The following is a 12,263-nucleotide window of genomic DNA, read 5'->3' on the forward strand; positions in this document are numbered from 1 at the left end:
CCTTGAGTAGTGCTGGGGTATTTTTGGAGGTAGACCAGGCCCCCTAGGAGGCGTGCCTAATGCATATGGAGTTCCTAAGTGGTAGACCGTGGTGCAGGGCCTAGCCACAGTCAGGCAGAGGCGGGAAGTCCAATGCCTCCACAAGAGGCGAAAGCTAGACTGTAAGTTTGTTGGCGCAACAATTTTACCGCCTAATTTTAAAAGTGACACTAGTTATGAATAAATAAATGTTAAGTCACCGAGGCTTGAAGGGGTTGATAAGTATGACAATTTTGTAAAACATAAGTTGTTGGTGCAACATTTTTCACTGCCTAATTTTAAAAGTCTTTGCAGTAAAGTGACACTAGTTATGAAAAGTGAATAAAATAAAATAAACAGATGCTATGAAACTATGACTTCTTTCTATGTGGGGGTGAGGTGTCGGGGTTGATAAGTATGACAATTTTGTAAAACATAAGTTGTTGGTGCAACATTTTTTACCGTCTAATTTTTAAAAGTCTTTGCTGTAAAGTGACACTAGTTATGAAAAGTGAATACAATTAAATAAACAGATGTTATGAAACTATGGCTTCTTTCTACGTGGGAGTGTGGTTAGCAAGTTTGCTGATGTAACAATTTCACCGCTTAGTTTAAAAAACCGCCTTAAAAGAGTGCTAAGACACAAAGAGGCTTCTACGTGGGGAACGAGGTGTCAGGGACTGATAAACATGGGAGTCTTGTAAAAAGTGGCGCCGAGGGCCTTGTAATATGCACAGTCGTGATGTTCTTAGATGGGACAGTGCGTGAGAGGTCGGTAAAAGTATGACATTTTTAAGGCGCGCATTTTACACCTTTGGAGTGTGCAGAGAAGAAAATTGAAATGCAACACGTAAACTCTTTTTCCATGAGTTTCCCGCCTATCTAGGACACGACGAGGCTTCTACGTGGGGGGAGAGGTGGCATGGACTGATAAGCATGGGAGTCTTGAAAAAGTGGCGCAGAGGGTATGCACAGTCATGATGTTCTTAGACAGGGAAAGGTCGGTGAAAGTATGACATTTTTTAAGGCGCGCTTTTACACCTTGGGAGTGTGCAGAGAAAAAATTGAAATAAGGACGTAACTGCACTTGCACTCTAAAACTTGTTGGAGCACCTAATTGTATCTTTGCGGGTAAACAGGCTTTGGCAGAAGACTACAGAGTTAACATGGCGCAGAGGGGAAACAGCCACGCTGATGAAACAAACTCTATACTTAATGTAAGTAGCTATGGATTTTGTTTTTATTTTATAAGGCAGTTCTGGTATTTGTTAAAAACTTTAGAAAAGGAATAACAGTAAAATAAGCATGCATATAGTTATTATTGTAGTACTATGTCATAGAGACCTAACAGCTTTAAGAGGATAAAAATTACAAAATAAAACAATGCCTTTTATGCACATACCTTAAGTGTTGGTGGTCTTCAGGATATGTAGGAGATGGTAGGGCCGCCCCAAATCCGGCATCTGCTGCATTACAAGGGGCCAGTTGTGGTAGGTGCACTGGCTGCTGCTCTGCGCACTTGTTCTACCCCAGATACTACATTTTATTGACTGCTTGCCTTCCCCTGCTGCACCTTCTGGGAGCACACTCCTCAGTATACTGATACACAATCTTTACTTAACACAGCTAGCATTCCAGTACTTGTAGTGCTGGCTATTCTCAGTCTTATACTGTTGTGGGGCAGTGCAGTAATGTTATTGGGAAATCGACAATGACAATACTTCCTATCAACATTCTATGCATTTTCGCATCCATTTGCAAAGACTATTGAAGTTTTTAGGGTGAGTGTGCCATGATGCTGTTAGTCTAGTCCATTTGTATTACACCAGCCAGGATACAAAGTGCACATCAGAAGGCTCAGACAACACCATTGCATTTAACAATTACAGACGTGGCATTACATTCCTCAGCACACTGCCATTGTATCCCCTTGGCACCGCTGATAGTCTCCTCGTGATTGTCTTCTGTTCAGTCGATTGCTGTATTGACAACACTGTTTTATTGTAGTTTTACTGATTTGATTCCTTGGCTCATGGATACACAGGTTTTCCTCTCTTGGTCTCAGTTGCAAAAATTGTCCTCTGTAGACCATTCTTCGCAGAGGTTAATTTGTAAACAAATAAGTGCTGGGGTTCTTGTCAGGAGGCAGCTTGCACCAGCCCATTTCTCCTGTTAGCACCGCCTAAAACAGAACCAACTACCAACCACGAAAGTGGGGAGAGGATGTGAATTAAGGGCCAGAGTTGCTGACTTCAGCGCTGGGGAACCAGGTTTAATCCACGGCATCGGCTCAACATCCTGGGATTCTGGGCAAATCACTTAAGCTCCCTATACATAAATGAATGTGTCCTTAACTGGTGCTCATGAAAAGCACTGGTGTTGAAGATTAAGTGCCGGCTGAGCACTGGCTCAAATTAAGCACTGATTCTTCTGCTTCTTTGTGCTAGAGCTAAAACATACATGAACCTGTCAATCTGTGGAAGCTATTCCTAAATGAAAGTGCCTTGAAGTACATGTGCTTAGGCATGAGGACAGAGCCATACTACCCATACACAGAGTATACTCCTTGTGTTGTGCATTCCCAAAGGTGCCAACCAGTGTTGAAAGAAAAACACAAAGTTCTCTTTGTCCACACCTATGTCACTCACAATTACCAACAAAGGGTGCCCCGGGTGTTGGAACTAGGGGTGCAGCAGGTGCTTGAGCACCCCCAGATCTGGAAGGAGTTAAGAAAGGTGATGGAAAACAGTGAAGCCTTTCAATCTGTGAAATTTTCAAACAGCATTAGCAGTGTGCTCAAACACAGTGAAAGATCAACGAAATTAAGGAGAGCCCACAGAAAGAAGGTATGCCACTCTTGTGAGGGGGTGGGATCAGATTACAAGAATGAGGCACATGAAAGGCACCAATGTAACTAATAGCTCCTTTTTAAAGTTCGCCAACATCGCAAACAAAAATCATTTGAGTCTTTTAATTGGGGAATGTGGAGACAGGCATGTGTTAAAGTAGGGTGGGAAAACAAACCAATCCACAAATTATTTTACCCTTGCATGTATGCATGGCTAAAACCACTCTGGTTTATTAATGGTCTCTTCTAAGTAACTCATTTCTTGAATAATTTTTTTACAATAAATTGACACAATGTATTCACATGTTCATAATATTGCACCATAATGCAAACCGAACCACATTTTCACTAAAAAGGTCTCAGAATATCATTCACCCGCTTCCTTCCCTTCAGCTACCCACTTAAAACTTTTTGTCATGCTCATTTGATACACTTGCTTGTTCAGTAACAGCATGATGCTCTTAGAACACCTACAGTTTTAGCGTGCTGAAGCCCCTGGCCAGCATCCTGAATCAGAAATTTGTTCTAGCATCACTGATGGCTTTTCAGATCTCATGTGACATCGTTCACCAGATGACCCCTTTCATGCTCCCTGGGAAGCAGATCCTACGTTGGTTGGTGCCGCAGAGCACTTCTGCGGATGAGTCTAGACCTTCCATATTCTAGATGACAGAAGATTTTTGTTTTCCAAATCTTCGTGCAATTAAGTGTCTCAGAGCGAGGTAGATATCCCTCCATCACCATAACTACCTTTAAAATCTACATACTTAGTGTGTCAAAATAAAACTTTCTGTGGTGTATTGAGCTGAAGAAGAAAATGGACTTGGATGTCCAGAACGGAAGGAAGTAAACCTGATACTGTGTTAGTAGCAACCATGCAAATAGGAAAGAAGACTTTGTTATGTTAGGTGCTTTTATTTAGCCACCCTACACTATTTACATGGTCTTTTAACACCCTTAAGTGTTATAGCAGTTTGCTCCAACAGAAGGTTCATTTATTGGGGAAATCAGACTTGTGTATTCCTGACTTGTTGTCAGTGTGTTTGTGGTGGCTTTGCTCAATTTGCACTGTGGAAGTGTGTCTCTATCCTTGAGCCTCGAGTTTATTGTTTGTCCATTTGTGGATGTAAACAAGCAGATGCCTCTGGGTGAGAGCTGCGTGGTTTGCATTATATTTTTTATGTTATACCACGGCTCTGTATGGCCCAGCAGTGTGAGGTTTTGCGGGAAGAGTTTTGCCATAATAGATAGATGGTTTATACTAGATGTTTAACACCCTCATTTTCTGTGTAAGACTTGTCTTGCTGTAACTTGTGTAAAGAAGCAGGTTGGTATGGTTTAGACTGATGTGGTGTTGCAGTGGGTGGTGTAGGGTGGTGTGGAGAGTCAAGTGTGGTTTTAGCTATTGTACTACATTGGGTTGTATAGTAATTACATTGCAATTTAGTGTGGTAAGGTGAGGTATGGTGTTATGTGGCATTTGGTGATGTGGTACACAGACCTTTAAGGTGAGATGTAATGATATGGTATGCCAAAGTCTGAGAAAGTGTGGTATTGTGTGTGTTGAGAGTGGTGTGGTACTGAGAGATTTGTTGTTGAAAATTGATGATGTGACATGATGGACTATGTTAGTGTACGATATAATGTGCTGTAGTGAGGTAGACTGAAGTGGAGTGGTGCAATATGAGATTGTCATGTGTGGTATGTTGGTGTGTTCGGTGTTGTGGTTTAGTGATATGTACTAAGTGAACTTTGTTGTTGTATAGTTCTGCTGTGCTGTGATGTGCAATGTAATTGCTCTTATATGGATAGTTGTGGTATTAAATGGCATGTATAGTGCATGGTGCGGTGTAGTCTGATGTGGAACCATAGGGAAATATGGGAGGGGTTGATGGATGGGTGGGGTATAATATGATTGCATGTGATGTGGCTTGGTATGAAGTGTGGGATGTTGTAACCTGGTATAAGTATACTTCTATCCGGTGGTGCAATGTGTAGGATGTTGCGTTTTGGTGTGGTGTAGATTGGTGTGGTGTACATTAGTGCGGTGTTAGATTTTGTGGTGCTATGTGGCAAATGTGGTATGGTGAACAGGGAGGTGTGTTGTGGTACAGTAGGTTGTGTTGTGTTGTATACCATAGAATGTATGGTCCTGTGTGGAGTTATTAAGTCAAGGAGGGTGCTGTGAAGTGCGGCAGTGTGACGGGGAGAGTTTTGCCATAATAGTTAGATGGTTTATACTAGATGTTGAACACCCTAATTTTCTGTGTCAGACGTGTGTCTTGCTGTAACTTGTGTAAAGAAGCAGGTTGGTATGGCTTAGACTGATGTGGTGTTGCAGTGGGTGGTGTAGGGTGGTGTGGGGAGTCAAATGTGGTTTTGGCTAGTGTACTACATTGGGTTGTATAGTAATTACATTGCAAGTTAGTGTAGTAAGGTGAGGTATGTTGTTATGTGGCATTTGGTGATGTGGTACACAGACCTTTAGGGTGAGACGTAATGATACGGTGTGCCAAAGTCTGAGAAAGTGTGGCATGGTGTGGTATTGTGTGTTGAGAGTGCTGTGGTACTGAGAGATGTGGTGTTGAAAACTGATGATGTGACATGATGGAATATGTAGGTGTATGATATAATGTGCTGTAGTGAGATAGACTGAAGTGGAGTAGTACAATATGAGATTGTCTTTTGTGGTATGTTGGTGTGTTCGGTGGTGCGGTGTGTTCATATGTACTAAGTGAACTTTGTTGTTGTATAGTCCTGCTGTGCTGTGATGTTGCATGCAATTGCTCTTATTTGGATAGTTGCGGTATTGAATGGCATGTATACTTCATGGTGTGGTGTAGTCTGATGTGGAACCATAGGGAACTATGGGAGGGGTTGATGGATGAGTGGGGTGCAATGTGATAGCATGTGATATGGCTTGGTATAAAGTGTGGGATGTTGCAATCTGGTATAAGTATACTGGAAGCCGGTGGTGCAATGTGTAGGATGTTGTGTTTTGGTGTGGTGTAGATTGGTGTGGTGTACATTAGTGTGGTGTTAGATTTTGTGTTGCTATGTGGTATATGTGGTATGGTGAACAGGGAGGTGTGTTGTGGTACAGTAGGGTGTGTTGTGTTGTATACCATAGAATATATGGTCCTGTGTGGAGGTATGAAGTCAACGAGGGTGCTGTGAGGCGCGGCAACGTGACGGGTATATGGTTGTAGTGAGTGGCTGCAGTGTAGAGTTGTTGTGTGAGATAATGGGTGGTGGTCTCATTTAGGATTTCACCCTTGTTCCCCAGCAAATGGGTGCTATCCGGTAAGGTGTGAGTTGATCTGGACTAAAGTTTTATGATGTGAGTTGCATTGTGCTGTACACATTATAGTGTGGTGTTAAGCTTACTGATTATATTGTGTGCCAGGTGTAGTGATGATGTAGTATGGTATGGAATTGGTTGGGGTGGTGATGTTTTGTGGGAGGAAGTGATGAGGGTTGATATTGAATAGTCTGGAGGTGTGTTGGAGTGTGCCATGGTGAATGCTGTTATCATATAGCAGAACAACAAAAGAAAAACCTTTAACTTAAGGGTCCCGGAAAACATAGCAGTCTGAGTACAAGACCACGTTATACTGAAAAAAGAGTTAATTAATTATATAATTACATTTACGATTGGTGTGTCACCCCTTCTACTCATGTTCAGGTAGTGGTAGAAGTGGGATTGAAGATGCTTCCGTTGTGGATCCAACAGTATACCAAGTGGCAGAAGGTCAAATACATTTTCAATAGCTCTTAAATAGTATTCTCAAAAGGCCCAACAAGAAAGCAAGCTTTTCAAATAGCCTTAAGGGCCAGACTACTAGATATGCACAAAATGGCAGTGCAAAAAATAATGCCTTAGTTAGAGTAGCAGTTGCTAAACCCAAAGTACACGCTAAAGTACCATCTTCCATCTTACAAAAATATGTTGCAAGGAAGTACTCTACTTATGTATTCATTCATTGTTAAGGTGTGGCTAAGAAAGCAGCCTCTTAGGCAGAATTGTGGGGGCCAGTATAGCTCCTTCATCAGCAGAAGTCCAAGCCGCAAGTCAGGCCGCTAATCCTGTGCGTGCTACACCTTATGAAGAACTTAAATAAGCCATTTTAGCGAAAATTGGGCTTAATAAAGGGAATTACTGAGTTGTGCTCAGAGAGAAATGTGGGCTTATAAGGAAATCCCTAGGCATTATTCTTTAGAGTCAAAGACTGAGGAGACATATGGTACAGATGGGTTTGGCTAGTGAACGTTATAGATAACATATATATGGAATCATTCATAGGTATTTTTCCTTCTAGTACTGCAAGATGAGCAAAGCAACATACCAGGGTAGGCCTACAGGAAGCCATCAATATAGCTTGCGCCAATCCTTGTGCTCAAGATTGGAAATTGGGAAATATTTGAAGTTAACACCCTCTCCTAATGTCTGTAAAGGCCCACTCATTTCTCCAAGAATAGATTTTTTTCTAATGGCTCAATATTTTCATAATGGAGCAGCGAAGAACACCTCCAAAAATAGGCCACCCTTAATGTTAAGCTCTCAAAGACCACAATGCTTTTGATTGTGGTGAATGGGTCATCTTGGTTGAGTGGGTCCTAGGAAAACACAAGCATAAACATTAAAACAAGTTTTTCAGGAGGCATTGTGTTGTTTGCAGAAGCACAAGCTCTTCCTTTCAAGCAGGCCTTTAGATTTATCAGGAGACCAGTCCAAGCGCTAATAGATGCAGGAGATAAACAAACTGACACCTTATAGTGGCTACACCCCACAAAGAACGGAACCAGGAGTCTGTGTAATCTGTGCTTATGGAGATACGATCAATTATTAGGCAGATTTTATTCCTTTGCAAACAGGAAGGCACACCAAGGAAACTTTTGGAGGGGTAATAGATAAATTACTTGAGGATTATATATTTGGAACCAACAATCCCCAATTCAGCTGCAATTGTTACTTAGTGTACGATAGTCAATGTATGGACAGCATTCTTCATTCTATTCAGTCACAACTGGAAAAGCTATGCCGCAAGTTAGGTGAAAAGCTGAATACACCACTTTATATGTAACAGAAAGATCAGACAAGTACTACTGTTAATACTTTTTGTTAGCTCAGTCAAATCATCCACGGTAGATAAGATAATGCTTTATATCTGAGTTACTTACAATCTTGTAAGGATCTGGCAAGTAGATAAATGGAAGACTAGGTTCAACATGTCAGTGCATCAGAATATTTAATGATGCAATTAGCTCTTTTCATTTTTCATTTTTCATATACTTAAATCCTTGGTATGGGCAGAAAAGACATGCCCAAAAAATTGGGACTGTTCACCCTCATCACATCTCGTAACCACCACCTCATTTAGGTTGAAGGAATGGTGTGGTTTACCTAATGGCAAAGCCATACCATACGTCATTAAGAAAACCATTTCACTTTGCAGCTGAATTGGGGATTGTTGGTTCCAAATATATAATCCTCAAGTAATTTATCTATTACCCCTCCAAAAGTTTCCTTGGTGTGCCTTCCTGTTTGCAAAGGAATAAAATCTGCCTAATAATTGATCGTATCTCCATAAGCACAGATTACACAGACTCCTGGTTCCGTTCTTTGTGGGGTGTAGCCACTATAAGGTGTCAGTTTGTTTATCTCCTGCATCTATTAGCGCTTGGACTGGTCTCCTGATAAATCTAAAGGCCTGCTTGAAAGGAAGAGCTTGTGCTTCTGCAAACAACACAATGCCTCCTGAAAAACTTGTTTTAATGTTTATGCTTGTGTTTTCCTAGGACCCACTCAACCAAGATGACCCATTCACCACAATCAAAAGCATTGTGGTCTTTGAGAGCTTAACATTAAGGGTGGCCTATTTTTGGAGGTGTTCTTCGCTGCTCCATTATGAAAATATTGAGCCATTAGAAAAAAATCTATTCTTGGAGAAATGAGTGGGCCTTTACAGACATTAGGAGAGGGTGTTAACTTCAAATATTTCCCAATTTCCAATCTTGAGCACAGGGATTGGCGCAAGCTATATTGATGGCTTCCTGTAGGCCTACCCTGGTATGTTGCTTTGCTCATCTTGCAGTACTAGAAGGAAAAATACCTATGAATGATTCCATATATATGTTATCTATAACGTTCACTAGCCAAACCCATCTGTACCATATGTCTCCTCAGTCTTTGACTCTAAAGAATAATGCCTAGGGATTTCCTTATAAGCCCACATTTCTCTCTGAGCACAACTCAGTAATTCCCTTTATTAAGCCCAATTTTCGCTAAAATGGCTTATTTAAGTTCTTCATAAGGTGTAGCACGCACAGGATTAGCGGCCTGACTTGCGGCTTGGACTTCTGCTGATGAAGGAGCTATACTGGCCCCCACAATTCTGCCTAAGAGGCTGCTTTCTTAGCCACACCTTAACAATGAATGAATACATAAGTAGAGTACTTCCTTGCAACATATTTTTGTAAGATGGAAGATGGTACTTTAGCGTGTACTTTGGGTTTAGCAACTGCTACTCTAACTAAGGCATTATTTTTTGCACTGCCATTTTGTGCATATCTAGTAGTCTGGCCCTTAAGGCTATGTGAAAAGCTTGCTTTCTTGTTGGGCCTTTTGAGAATACTATTTAAGAGCTATTGAAAATGTATTTGACCTTCTGCCACTTGGTATACTGTTGGATCCACAACGGAAGCATCTTCAATCCCACTTCTACCACTACCTGAACATGAGTAGAAGGGGTGACACACCAATCGTAAATGTAATTATATAATTAATTAACTCTTTTTTCAGTATAACGTGGTCTTGTACTCAGACTGCTATGTTTTCCGGGACCCTTAAGTTAAAGGTTTTTCTTTTGTTGTTCTGCTATATGATAACAGCATTCACCATGGCACACTCCAACACACCTCCAGACTATTCAATATCAACCCTCATCACTTCCTCCCACAAAACATCACCACCCCAACCAATTCCATACCATACTACATCATCACTACACCTGGCACACAATATAATCAGTAAGCTTAACACCACACTATAATGTGTACAGCACAATGCAACTCACATCATAAAACTTTAGTCCAGATCAACTCACACCTTACCGGATAGCACCCATTTGCTGGGGAACAAGGGTGAAATCCTAAATGAGACCACCACCCATTATCTCACACAACAACTCTACACTGCAGCCACTCACTACAACCATATACCCGTCACGTTGCCGTGCCTCACAGCACCCTCGTTGACTTCATACCTCCACACAGGACCATATATTCTATGGTATACAACACAACACACCCTACTGTACCACAACACACCTCCCTGTTCACCATACCACATATACCACATAGCAACACAAAATCTAACACCACACTAATGTACACCACACCAATCTACACCACACCAAAACACAACATCCTACACATTGCACCACCGGCTTCCAGTATACTTATACCAGATTGCAACATCCCACACTTTATACCAAGCCATATCACATGCTATCACATTGCACCCCACTCATCCATCAACCCCTCCCATAGTTCCCTATGGTTCCACATCAGACTACACCACACCATGAAGTATACATGCCATTCAATACCGCAACTATCCAAATAAGAGCAATTGCATGCAACATCACAGCACAGCAGGACTATACAACAACAAAGTTCACTTAGTACATATGAACACACCGCACCACCGAACACACCAACATACCACAAAAGACAATCTCATATTGTACTACTCCACTTCAGTCTATCTCACTACAGCACATTATATCATACACCTACATATTCCATCATGTCACATCATCAGTTTTCAACACCACATCTCTCAGTACCACAGCACTCTCAACACACAATACCACACCATGCCACACTTTCTCAGACTTTGGCACACCGTATCATTACGTCTCACCCTAAAGGTCTGTGTACCACATCACCAAATGCCACATAACAACATACTTCACCTTACTACACTAACTTGCAATGTAATTACTATACAACCCAATGTAGTACACTAGCCAAAACCACATTTGACTCCCCACACCACCCTACACCACCCACTGCAACACCACATCAGTCTAAGCCATACCAACCTGCTTCTTTACACAAGTTACAGCAAGACACACGTCTGACACAGAAAATTAGGGTGTTCAACATCTAGTATAAACCATCTAACTATTATGGCAAAACTCTCCCCGTCACACTGCCGCACTTCACAGCACCCTCCTTGACTTAATAACTCCACACAGGACCATACATTCTATGGTATACAACACAACACACCCTACTGTACCACAACACACCTCCCTGTTCACCATACCACATATGCCACATAGCACCACAAAATCTAACGCCGCACTAATGTACACCACACCAATCTACACCACACCAAAACGCAACATCCTACACATTGCACCACCGGATAGAAGTATACTTATACCAGGTTACAACATCCCACACTTCATACCAAGCCACATCACATGCAATCATATTATACCCCACCCATCCATCAACCCCTCCCATATTTCCCTATGGTTCCACATCAGACTACACCGCACCATGCACTATACATGCCATTTAATACCACAACTATCCATATAAGAGCAATTACATTGCACATCACAGCACAGCAGAACTATACAACAACAAAGTTCACTTAGTACATATCACTAAACCACAACACCGAACACACCAACATACCACACATGACAATCTCATATTGCACCACTCCACTTCAGTCTACCTCACTACAGCACATTATATCGTACACTAACATAGTCCATCATGTCACATCATCAATTTTCAACAACAAATCTCTCAGTACCACACCACTCTCAACACACACAATACCACACTTTCTCAGACTTTGGCATACCATATCATTACATCTCACCTTAAAGGTCTGTGTACCACATCACCAAATGCCACATAACACCATACCTCACCTTACCACACTAAATTGCAATGTAATTACTATACAACCCAATGTAGTACAATAGCTAAAACCACACTTGACTCTCCACACCACCCTACACCACCCACTGCAACACCACATCAGTCTAAACCATACCAACCTGCTTCTTTACACAAGTTACAGCAAGACAAGTCTTACACAGAAAATGAGGGTGTTAAACATCTAGTATAAACCATCTATCTATTATGGCAAAACTCTTCCCGCAAAACCTCACACTGCTGGGCCATACAGAGCCGTGGTATAACATAAAAAATATAATGCAAACCACGCAGCTCTCACCCAGAGGCATCTGCTTGTTTACATCCACAAATGGACAAACAATAAACTCGAGGCTCAAGGATAGAGACACACTTCCACAGTGCAAATTGAGCAAAGCCACCACAAACACACTGACAACAAGTCAGGAAT

At 41.6% G+C, this 12,263-nt stretch overlaps 1 protein-coding gene across 1 annotated transcript in view; it reads left to right on the forward strand.

Annotated features, from left to right (window-relative positions):
• SPATA22 (spermatogenesis associated 22) overlaps positions 1-12,263 on the forward strand; it is a 1,280,753-nt gene that overhangs the window by 1,222,764 nt on the left and 45,726 nt on the right. The window lies entirely within an intron of this gene.

This window comes from Triturus cristatus, chromosome 3_2 (assembly GCF_964204655.1).
Source record: "Triturus cristatus chromosome 3_2, aTriCri1.1, whole genome shotgun sequence".
Lineage (NCBI taxonomy): Eukaryota > Metazoa > Chordata > Amphibia > Caudata > Salamandridae > Triturus > Triturus cristatus.